Source organism: Stigmatopora argus, chromosome 6 (genome assembly GCF_051989625.1).
Source record: "Stigmatopora argus isolate UIUO_Sarg chromosome 6, RoL_Sarg_1.0, whole genome shotgun sequence".
Taxonomy (NCBI): Eukaryota; Metazoa; Chordata; class Actinopteri; order Syngnathiformes; family Syngnathidae; genus Stigmatopora; species Stigmatopora argus.
In genome coordinates, this window is record NC_135392.1 from 20,514,719 (window position 1) to 20,527,481 (window position 12,763).

A 12,763-nucleotide genomic window follows, 5' to 3' on the forward strand; every position below is an offset into this window, starting at 1 on the left:
TCCCATGGTTCGCCTCCAGATGTCAATAAGGCATACATTTCTGATTTGACTGGTTCTATGGCATTTGTTATTAATCTTTGACATAACGCACGAATACAGGGAATACAACAACATCCACAAGTTGTGAGAATGGCAGCAAAAACAGCGATTGACATTAGAACTGATACAACCAACTGTTTGTATCTGCCAAACATGCTACCAAATTCGTCCCACATTGAGGTGTTGATTCTAGAATGTTCCTTCATCTTGCTGTTGAGGGATCGAAGGCCCTCCAGGGCCTTGGTTAAGCTCCCGTCAGCCGCTGTGTTGTTCGGGATGAACGTGCAGCATTGGTCGCCAAAGATGGAGCACACGCCACCTTTCTCTGCCAGGAGCATGTCAACAGCAATCCTGTTCTGGAAGGCCATCAAGGAGGTAGCCGACAACTGTTCATGGATGGCTGCAAACCCTTCCTCCGTCCTGTTCCCCAGTCGTTGCACTTTGTAATGGATGTAGTTGATTCTGTCCACATTTTTGTTAATAGTACACCACCAACACAGGAATGATTCAAAACCAGCTGCCATTTGGTCAGCGAGCTTATACTCATCTGGTACACCTCGGGGAACCCCGATGCTGTCGATGTAGGTTGGGTCCCCATCGCCCCATCCAAGAGCGGACCGCTTGGCTCTGCCATTCCAGTGCTGAGGCAGGACGTTTCCTGCTACAGTGACCTCTCAGGAGCAGACATCACTTGTTTTCCAACTCGAGTCTCTGTGGGCAGACACGCCCAGGCTGTCACTGACAGTCCAGTCACTGTGATGTGGGTGGCAACAGCTTTCACTGTGGCTTCTGTATAGAGGTACAAAGTCTATGGGAGGTCAGGGTTAAGTGAGGGGTGCTCGTGGCTGGTGAGTACACGTCAGATGAGTTTCTTCACGGACAAGGGTTTTGACACCGTCCGACTTACAGTCTACTCAGAGTCACCTGTATCTCGAACTACCTTGACCTGAGGTTGGTGAATCGACTTTGACTTTTCAGCGATCTTTGCTGCTGTGGAGGTTGGTGAGTTAGGCCACGAATGGGTCTTCCCATCGTGGAGCGAACCAGGACTTCATTTTTATGACTCGGATCAGGATCCAGTCACCTGGCTTCACCACCTCCTGCAAGATAGGCAAAAAGATCACGGCAGCTTACATGTTCTTTGGATAAGTTTCTCTCCTTCCTTAGTCTCTCGTCATGGGTCATCTTCCCATAAAGGAAGTTGGAATGGTCTTCCAAGAACTATCTCAAAAGGTGTTAATCTCGAGCTAGGTGGCACTATCTTCATATACGTTTTTACCAGTGTTAGGCGTTCTGGCCATGGCTTCTTTATCTCTTCCATGGTTTTCTTAAGCCTTGGTTTTATCGTACAATTTGTTCGCTCTACCAGTTATTTTGCCATGTTTTGCACTATGCTGTTTGAAAAAATGAGCTCCATTGTCACTCCAGATGATTCTGGAGATCCCATGTTCTTTACAGATCAATAAAATAACAAATTAAACAGTTCCTACAAAAATTTTAAAATAGGTATTTATACCTGTTCATCAAATATCCCCCCTGTTGAGACATTTATGGCTCAATTTTGGAATACATTTTTGGTAGGCACGGTAGGCCTTTAGCTTTGTACAGTTCGTCTGCAGACTGTTCTTGAGATCGGCTCAGTTTTGTTGTTGTGTATGCTGCTTAACATTTGCTTACAGCTATTTGGTTGGGCTTAATACCCCAATGAACAAAAATCGCAACATTCTTACTTATTCCATCACTATGTTTGTGAAAATCTAAATGCCTTATCAGTCAAAATTAAACATGCTAGCTGATATTCTATTTTGATCACTGCTTCCTTGTTAAGATCAAGAACTATATTTGTTTTTTCCTTTCCTACAATTACACAAATTAACTAATCATACTAAGAATAGGAAAAATACAAAAAGCAAACCAGGCTGCTTTCTCCTCAGGAAAACAGCTTTCCCGTTCTCTGTAACAGTTTAGATTCACATCAATTAATATCCAGAAACAAAATGCACACATTTATAATTCTGAATAGAATTGAACCCACTAAAATGTAACCACCCCTTGTTTGTCAGGGTCAATATTTCTAGCATAATTGTCCTTTAGAGCAATTAAAGCCCATTACTTTTAAAATGCATACTAAATCAAGTCCCAATTCAATTAACAATGTGTATCGCGTTGCATATTAACCTCAGTTGTTTTGTAATTCAAAATATCCCAAACTAGTAGTCTTATTATCAAATGTAACATTCCATTGTCTTCGGAGTTTGCCAATCATCTCCTATAAAACTTTCTTAATCAATATTTTTCAATAGTCAGGCATAAAATTAAATTCTAGTTACATTTCTATCCATTGTAGTTTCTCTTTTCTCTCTAATTGTTTACTTTAAAAATATGTAAGAAAATCTAGTCTCAATTGTTTACTTTAACTATCTGTAAGAAGGTTTGGTCTCAATTGAAACACTTTCATTTTTTTTATGGAGACAATAAAACCAATATAAAAAATTCCTTATGGCTTACAGCATTGCTCCCCGAGCAATAATCTTTCCAATCAATATTGGAGTGCTTGCCATTTTGTCTGATTACGTCAAAAAGTTTATCTTACCTGTCTCCTCATACGTTTCAACTGAGAGAACCTTCTTACAGTGCACAAAATGGATCCGCTATTTTCATGTCTGCTGGTTGGTCAGGAACACTTGCACGGACACTCTTATCCTGGGTTGCTCTCCATGTTTCCTGTTGAGAAACACGATCTCCCTCTGCCAACCCAAAATTAATGCGTTTCTTTAAAGTTTTTTTTTTATGCAGACATATGATTAGCCTCATCCTCCAGTTCCAATCGTGTAGTGAATAATGGCGTTTGGTACATTCCACTAAATTGGATTTCCATTTTTTTTTTCGGAACGAAATATGGAAACTTTTGTCAATTCAGTCAATTATTCTGTTAACACAATTTGGATACCATTATCACAATAAATCAATAGTACTTTGGAATTTCGTATCAAGCACTGTCTTTGTTTTTTTTCTCAGTGCTCCTAAATTTTGCATAGCAGATTTGTTTCTCCACTTCAAATTTCACATTTGGAGTACTGCTGCTTTTACCATTAAAAATTTCATTGGACTAAAATTTTTTCCATAATTTTCATCAAAAATTGATTTCAAATTTCTAAATCATTTTCCACCTTGATATCTGATTGATTAATTATATCTTGGTGGTCGGCCAATCAAAAACACAAAAAGACAAACAAACAACCATTCATGTTCACACTCATTCAGACATCAGTGGTCTGCAATTTTTACTAGTGGAGAGCGCCATCCCCAGTCTGGGGCTTCTTGGCAGCCTACCACCTTTTTGCTATGCTATCAGCCTAATCATTCTCAAAAGAAATAGGTTAATTTCTTTCTAGGTTCATTTGGTTGACATCAACTGTTTGATGCTAATGCAATTAATATTCTAATAGTCATTAATATGACCCACGCTAAAGCATATTTCACCTGCTCCGGGCAAAACAAGGAATGCTTTTTGTGCACTTAAAAACATTCCATGCCTCTTCCGTCCTAGAGAAATCATGCCTATCCTAAATCAATTATTTTATCTAATCCAGCCAGGTTTAATTTACTTAATAATTTGGATGAATGCCATTTCTGCATTGTTTTCTCCATGTTTGATATTATTAATAATTTGGATGATTCTTAATACTTAAGTCTAAATTGCAAATCACTCTTATATTGCTAAAACCAATAGTTAAAGCTCTGGCTTAATTCCTATCCGCTCTAAGAAGACGGTTTTATTTAAAATAAGAGCCATTTTCTGTGCTCACTGTCACCTCAATTAAAATTTAGGGAAAATAACCTTTCACTAGGCATTTCCTAATATAAATTTCAGTGTTTAATAAAGGACCCATAATGTTTTACTAATATATCATAACACTATCAACTATCTATCTCTCTCTCTACATCTCTCTAAAACTCTCTGTCAACTTTCTCTGTCTCTTTCTGTCCCTCCATCTCTGTCTCTTTCTCTTTCTATCCATCCCCCTTCCCCCCCCCCTCGTCGTGCTCCCTGCTTGCGAGTGGAGCCTGTTACGAGGAGTGGGCTGAACAGGGGGCCACTGTTTCTTAACAGGCCTAATATATATATATATATATCTTCTTATCTTATTTGTCCGCCTAAGTATATTTCTTAGTCGTTTCTAGTCTTATATTGCGCTACAATCGAGATTTATGAACGCGTCACAGCGTACTTATATCTTATTTATCTATTCATATGAAGATTACTTGCATGCGTTTATAGTTTTATTCTATTTTTTTTCTTTATATCGAGCCCTTTCAGTATCTTGGCACTGTATAACAATATCTTTCTGCTCTTTTCTCTTTGCCCTGCCATCTGCATCCACGTTTTGGTTTGATCAGAACCTTGTTTTTGCATTTTTACGTCGCTTTTTGTTACATTATTTTTCGATTTTTTTGTTGTAGTTAAAATGTATTTCCTTTCACACTTTTACACTTTCATTCCTTTTAGTTCGCTTCTTTGTTCAACATAACCAGGACTCCGCCAACCTTTACATCAATTTCATCACACGCAGAAACTGCGTGTGACGAAATTGATGGTGCTTCTCCATAAGCTACGTTTACTCGGCAAAAGACCTAAATCTAGTACGGACTTGTAATTTGGCATTCTGCTGTTGTGGATACAGGTCGCTTACCTCTCGCTTACCTCTCACTGTCTTTCACTTACCATACTTCCGTCAGCTAGTAGGAGGCAGATCACCACCCAAACATCTTTTCATATTACCGCAGAAGGGAATGTGTGTTATGTTACCGCGAGTTTAGATTTCTGATGGATGTGGGGAAAAAACTGTCCTTAAGCCTACTTGTCCGTGCTTTGTGGGACCTATAGCGTCTTCCAGAGGGCAGCAGCTGGAACAGATTGTGACCAGGGTGGTAAGGGTCCCCTATGATGTTCTTGGCTCTGCTGAGGTAACGAGGGCTGGCAATGTCTTCCAGTGAGGGCAGAGAGCAGCCGACAATCCTCTGGGCAGTGTTAATCACTTTCTGCACGGCCTTTTTGTCTGCCGCCGTGCTTCCAGCGTACCACACTGTGATGCCGTACGCCAGGATGCTCTCTACAGTGGTTTTATAGAAGGTTATCAGAAGCTTGGTGGCCAAGTTGTTCTTCCTAAGTACCCTGAGGAAATGGAGTCGTTTCTGAGCCTTCTTCACCACTGCCGTGATGTTTGTAGACCATGAGAGCTTATCCGTGACGTGGACCCCCAGGAATTTAAAGGACTGGACCCTGTCTACACATACTCCATTAATGAGGAGTGGGGCCAGATCTGTGCCGTGTCTGCGAAAGTCCAGGATTATTTCTTTAGTTTTCGTGGTGTTCAGTGTGAGATTGTTCACCGAGCACCACGAAGACAAATTGTTGACCTCATCTCTGTAAGCCGACTCATCCCCTCCTGAGATGAGTCCGACCACAGTGGTGTCGTCAGTGAATTTGATGATGGCGTTAGACTGGTGGGTGGGTGTACAGTCGTATGTGTACAGGGAGTACAGAAGAGGACTCAGTACACAGCCTTGAGGGGAGCCAGTGCTTAGTGTAATGGAGGAAGAGAAGTGGGGACCAAGTCTAACAGTCTGTGGTCGGGTGGTCAAGAAGTTCTTTATCCAGCAGCAGATTGAAGAGGATAGTCCAAGGTGGGAGAGTTTGTCAGTCAGAATGTCCGGTTTTATGGTGTTGAAGGCTGAGCTATAGTCAATGAAGAGCATCCTCACGTCAGTCGTGGGAAGTCCTATGTCTCGACAGGGGGATGGTACGGTGCCACTACACAACTTATAGGGTTAAGTTGGTGGCAGAGCATGCTTAACCTGTGCTTGGCATATCAGTGCATAATCTGAAATTCCAAAGAACCATTGATTTATAGTGATAATGGCACCCAAATTGTGTTAACAAAATTTTTGGCTGGATGGACAGAAGGTTCCATATCTCGTTATGAAATCAATGCCTACATAACAAGTTCAACAGGACAACAACATAGGGAAATCCCATTTAGTAGACCATACAAATCGCCATTATTCACTGCACAATTGGAACTGGAAATATCTTTAAGGAAACGCATTCAAATTGGGTTAGCAGAAGGAGACTGTTCTTCTCCAACAGGAAACGGACTGGACCAACGGTGGTGCTCAACCTGCAGTATAAAGAAGAAGCACTAGCACGCCGAGAAGGGGATATGGAGCCACGTTTTGCATTGAAAGAAGGTACCCTCAGTTGAAACATTTGAGACAGGTAAGATAAACTTTCTGACCCAATAAAATGCAAACACTCCAATATTAATTGGAAAGAACTTTGTATATTGGTTTTATTGTCTCCATATGGTTTCAATGGTTCAAACATTTCAATTGAGACTAAACCTTCTTACAAAGGGTTAAAACAAACGACCAGACGAGGGAAAATGCGCTCGGATATAACATCTCCCTCAATCACCATTCTTTGGGGAAAGTGTTTTTACAAAAGAAAAAAGTGTCCTCCTTGTAAAGAAAAGGAAAAATATTGAAACGGTGTCTATCCTATTACAGAAGCAGTGAATGAAAAGTCAATTTTTCCACTGCGCTAACTTTACCTGTTTGAACCTTACAGGGCATGGTCTGAATCTGGGTGCGGTAGATGAGACATGGTGTGCCCATTGTCCAAGACAAACGGTCTCACTGATTCCACGTTTTGGCTTAAGGTGGTGAAGTGGGGCAAATAAATTATATAACTCCTGTAAAAAAGAAACAGGACTATGTGCTTTGGTTTCACTGTTTTACCAGTATCTGTTTTAGAGTGGAGGAGATACAATTGGCGGCTCGGAATTTCGGTGCAGCGATTGGCCTCTCTCGACGACGTTGAGCCTCATCGAGGGATGGCGATCCGACTTATGGGTTGGTTTGCCAAATTGCAGCAGGAGTCTATTTTTCTTTGGGTTACGCCAAATAAAAACACAAATAGGATGAACAACGTCCATTACAATGTCAAAAAAAAAGAAATTGGATTTGCAATGAAGGAACAGCTGGCAGCCTCAACCAGTCTCATGACTTTCCAGGACCGCAATGCGGTTGATATGCTTCTAACGGTTGATGTGCTCTTGAGGGAGCAGGGGGCGTATGCAATGTTTGAAAATGTTGCACTCAACAACACGTCCCCCAATGGGTCCCTAACCTGGGCCGTTGAAGGCTTGCAGACCCTGAACCGGAAACGAGGAGGCACTCTGGAGTGGAACGGTCCACCTTCTGGCAGACTGGTGGGATAAGGGCTTCGGCAAATGTAAAAAATTGGCCTTCACCGAGATGATATCAATAGCTGTTTTGGCTAATACTTTGACAATGTGTGGGTATTGTCTTATCCCCTGCTTACGCTTTTTGCTAGACCGACTTAGGGTTGATACAGTAGCTCTAACAAATTCCGAATTACAAGGATTGTATCTGCTTATTAGACAGCCTACTGGTGATAACATTGATGTCCAGGATTATGCAAATAATGAAAATGAGTTGAACGAGAATGATTTTGTTCTTCCTTTTTCAGGCCAGATATGCAAGTAAGGTGAATTCTGGTAAAGATCGAGACAACGGACTTCCCCCAAGTGTATTTGTATTTGTCATAAATAAAAAATGATTATGGGATTGCGTACAAATATATAATAACAGGGGGGAATGTTAGGTTTATCATTATTATAGATGTGTATCAATATTAATCATTATATATGTGAAGAACGCTTTGCTTTAATTTGAGAGTTATTGACATTAATACCAAGGGCATTTTAATACATCTCTTGCAAAAGTAATGACTGTGGTTCGCATCAAGAGAACTGTGCATCAAGAGAACTGTGCATCAAGAGAACTGTGCATCAAGAGAACTGTGCATCAAGATGGTTCACATCAAACTGTGGATTGTTTTGGGAAGCATCAAGATGGTTCACATCGAACGGTGGATTGTTTTGGGAAGCATCGGCTTCTCAGGATGGCTCACAACAAGAACTGTGGATTATTTTGGGAAGCATCAGCTTCACAGGATGGTTCACATCAAAACTCTCTTGGGAAGATTCGACAGACCTACAATTGTTATGAGACTCTAAAAATGTTTAGACTTCTTTGGGGCATGGTGTTAAAATCTTATGAATAAGTTAGCGAGAGAGACATCGAGTTATTAGAATGATCTTGACCGGACACGCGGGTGGATCTATTCTCTTCTTGCAAGAATTAAAGGATGTGACTTCAGATGCCTCTTTTATTGAAAGGTGACTTTGGAAATACCTAAGGATAAACTTATCAGTTTGCCTCGCACATGTTAGTAAATAACGATAAGATTGAGAAAAACAAAACACCAAACTGGAGAGCATAGAGCCGCTGCACCCGTGCGCGCCGCCATCATAAAGTCCGGTACTCATTTTCAACCGCATATCAACCGCTTGGTCCTGGAAACCATGAGACTGGTGGCTGCCAGCTATTCCTTCATTCCTACAAATATAATTTCCAAGTTTTGGGATATTGTAGTGAATGTCGTTTATCCTATACATATTTTATTTGGAGTAGCCCAAATAAAATTAGACTCCCAACCTCCTGTAATTTGTTCAGCCAACCCATACTCATCTGGTATGCCTCTTGGGATACAAATTGCATCATTGTAAGTCGGAATGCCATCCCTCGATGAGGCTCAACGCCGTCGGGAGAGGCCAGCCGCCGCACCGAAATTCTGAGCCGTCAATTATATCTCCTCGACTGTAGATGGAAAAACAGTTAATGGTAAAAGCAGTGAAACCAAAGCACATAGTCCTGTTCCTTTTTGACAGGAGTTATATAGTAATTTATTTGCACCACATCACCACCATAGGTCAAAACGTGGAATCAGTGGCACCGTTTGTCTTGGAACATGGATACACCATGTCTCATTTACCGCACCCAGATTCAGACCATGCCCTGTAAGGTTCAACACAGGTAAAGTTAGCAAAGGCATTTTCAGTGGAAAAAAATTGGCTTGTCGTTTACTGCTTTCGTAACGGGACACCGTTTCATTCAGTTTTTCCCCCTCATCATTTTTACCGTAATAAATAGCCAAACTGGCTTCCCCCATATGCAAATTCACTACTTGTCACCAGTGAACATGTTATATTCACATCAGTTAACATTCAGAAACAAATGAATACATTTTTATTTCTTAATAGAATTGAACCAACAAATTCCCATTTGCAATGATTAATATTTTAAGCCTGGCTATATAACTGTGCCCTTTACAGCAATTAAACCACGTAACAATAAAATGCATACTAATCAAGGACTCCAAAGTCATTCAATAATATGTATCGTGTTACATATTAAACCAGTTGTTTGGAATTAAAATACCCCACTCTAGTAGCCTTTTGCAAGAATTTAACATTAATTTGTCTTTGTAGTTTGTTTATCATCTCCTACAAACCATCCTTAATCAATGTTTTTCAAATAGTTAAAAATAAAAATCTAGTTAAATTTCTATCAATTATCCACTGCAACATCAAAAGATGAAAACAATTTTTAAAAAAAATACAGTTAATTTTAGACATTGATAAGTGAAGGTAGCCTTCTTCACTAATCAGAATTCTGAAAAAAAAATCAAACAAAACAACATTTAACTTAATCCCCAGAAACCTGTCTTTATAACTTTTGACTTGGGAATTGTGACAAACATGATTTAAACAGAAAACAATACCTTAATATTTATGGTCAAATCGTTCCTTAGAAATTATTATTCATAAACAAAATATTTGCAGTACACTGTATAGCTGTAGCTAATTGTAATGTCCACTCATTAAACCTGAACAGAAAGCATTTCAAATACGCGTTAATTCCAAATCTCCAAATGTCGCCACTTTCTACAATAGTTGAGTCTATTAAAGCATAATAAAAACAACTGTTTACATTCACAAAAATCGTTTCCTCTTTGGTGATTTATCAATTAAATTTTGCTATCGTCGATCTCCATGGTATTGATGAAAAGTGGGATACTCTCCGAACATTCAAATACACACACATTAAAAAAAAAAATCCTGTTAGATTTTTAAATATTAGCAAATGACTTTTCTCTTTTTATCACCATTGAATTTGCAAGACTGATTTTGCCTTTCAAAAAAGATGTTAAAGTCTATACAAAAAGATTATCACATAGAATGGGCTATTGGAACAAATCATGTCTCTATTATTTTTGTCTCTCAATTGCTGGTCAATTGCAACTTGTATTTCTGCCCAAAATATTTTATATTCAAATGGGTGTTTAGTAATATATATATATATATATATATATATATATATATATATATATATATATATATATATATATATATATATATATATATATATATATATATATATATATAGAGAGAGAGAGAGAGAGAGAGAGAGAGAGAGAGAGAGAGAGAGATACATATATACATATATATATATATATATACATATATACACATATATACATATATATATACACACATATATACATATATGTATGTATCAGTGGCGGGCGGTGCATTTTCTGGTAGCGCCTTCAACGTATCAATCCAACCCTCAAAAACTACGACTGCAGCTACAGCTGCGACACATAAAAAATAATCAATAAATTAATGCACAAAAATGGGATAAAATCCACTTCCTAGCAGCATTTCATGATTAAATACAAATACTGGAGCTTTTCAGACATTAAAACCAGGCCATGGGGTGATTTTCCCAGGAAAAGACAGCGATGAACGTCAATGGCGTACGGGCAAACATTGCCTGAAAATGGGGTAAAATCCAGCCAAAAACAGCATTTATTGATCAAATACAAATACTGGAGCTTTTTAGACATCAGAACCGGGCCCAGAGTATCATTTCCCCGGTAAAAAGACAGCGATGAACGTCAATACGTCTGTTAGGTTCATCCAATTGTAGGTTTATCCTTAGGTTTTTCCAATTCAGCTTTCAATAAAAAAGGCATCTGTAGTCACATCTCACCATTTAATTCTTGCAAGAAGAGAATACATCCGGACCGCTCGGCCGACCAAGATTATTCTAACGAGTGGCATTATGTCCTGCCCATTTAAGGCCTCAAATCAAAACAATTACAAGGTTATCGACTCGATCCAATTGCGTAAGCAAGAAACAAAACAATTCTATAATCAAGCAAACCTAGCGTCATACTAGCGTCACAAATTAAAACAATATGCTTGATAGCCATCCGCTGACCCAACAACAATTTAAGCGTCCTTCACCGATCTTCATTGCGAACTTGCATCTGGGGGAAAGGGTTGAGGTGTATCTTCCAGTACTCAGTCCTCGGAGCAAGAACTTAGTGTATTGTTTTATGTCCTTGCGAACTCGTATCTCTCGCTGGACCCAGCTGTCCTGGAGAGCGACCTTGGCGTAAGCGTTTGTCTTCGTTGAAAGCGATCAACACATATATATATATTGTTTAATATAGTTACACATTTAGGATGAGCATTACTATTCCTAATAAGCAAATATATTGATTAATATAGTAAACATGTATATTATAAGGCTTTATATTCATTGCAAACACATTTATAATAATGATTACTCCAACAACGTCCATACGTGAAATGACAAAAAATGCACTAAAATTAGGTAAAATCCACTTCCTAGCATCATTTAATGATTGAATACAAATACTGGAGCTTTTGAGACATTACAACCAGGCCAGGGGGGTGATTTTTCCCGGGAAAAGACAGCGATGGACGTCAATGGTGAAACGCCAAAAATTAAACTGGAGTAAAATCCACTTCCTAGCAGCATTTTGTGATTAAATACAAACACTGGAGCTTAAATACAAACACTGGAGCTTAAATACAAACACTGGAGCTTAAATACAAACACTGGAGCTTTTCAGATATCAGAACTTGGCCCAAAATTGAAATATTATTTAGGAATATAGCCATATTTGTAATTTTACTTACCAAAAATCCTTTTTACACAATATTCATCCTCCTTTCTTTCTTCCTTCTTTCCTATCGGCATCAAAGCTAATGATGAAAGTCGAGCCTGTCCTGTCATATTTCTGGCATAGTCCGTTTTGAAAATGGCTTTAAATCAAAACAACAATATACTATTTGCTTGTGGAGCTAAGTTAGCGCGCTGAAAGTTCCCCACACACCATTTTCCCGGCTGTAACAGGCTTGCTAGCTTCGGAGTTGACCGCCCTTTCTTAATGATGTCCATTTTTTTCCTGAAAAAGTCCGTCTGGAAAATAGCTTTGTGAGCAAACAGAATCTCTTTGTTTTTGCTTCTGTCGGCCATAGTGGGTGGAGTTTGCGATCTCGGCTGCCTCGGTACTGCTTTGGCCCGCCTACTAGCCAATCATAGTTTGTGAAAGCAATGACATGTCCCAGCCAGCAAAATGCTAACGCCTATGAAAAATAATTGTGGGGTTGCCAACTCGAAATCTGATTGGTTAAAAGCAACAGTCTAGTTTAATGCAGCAGAGCCCGCAAGAACTGATTGTGCAGGCTTTGAGGCAGATCTGATCTGGCAACAAATAATGGCTGAAATGTGATTGGTTAAATGCTTCAATATGAAAACACACATCTGGAAGCAGTGCAACCAGGGGGAAAAGCAATGAAAGGAAGCTAACAGACCATTTGGAATAATAAGTACGTATTGATGGACAAAATATAATATGATTCAGATATTTCTTAGGCCAGCAGAGAAGGCCTTGAAGGCCCTGACGGCCCGCCAC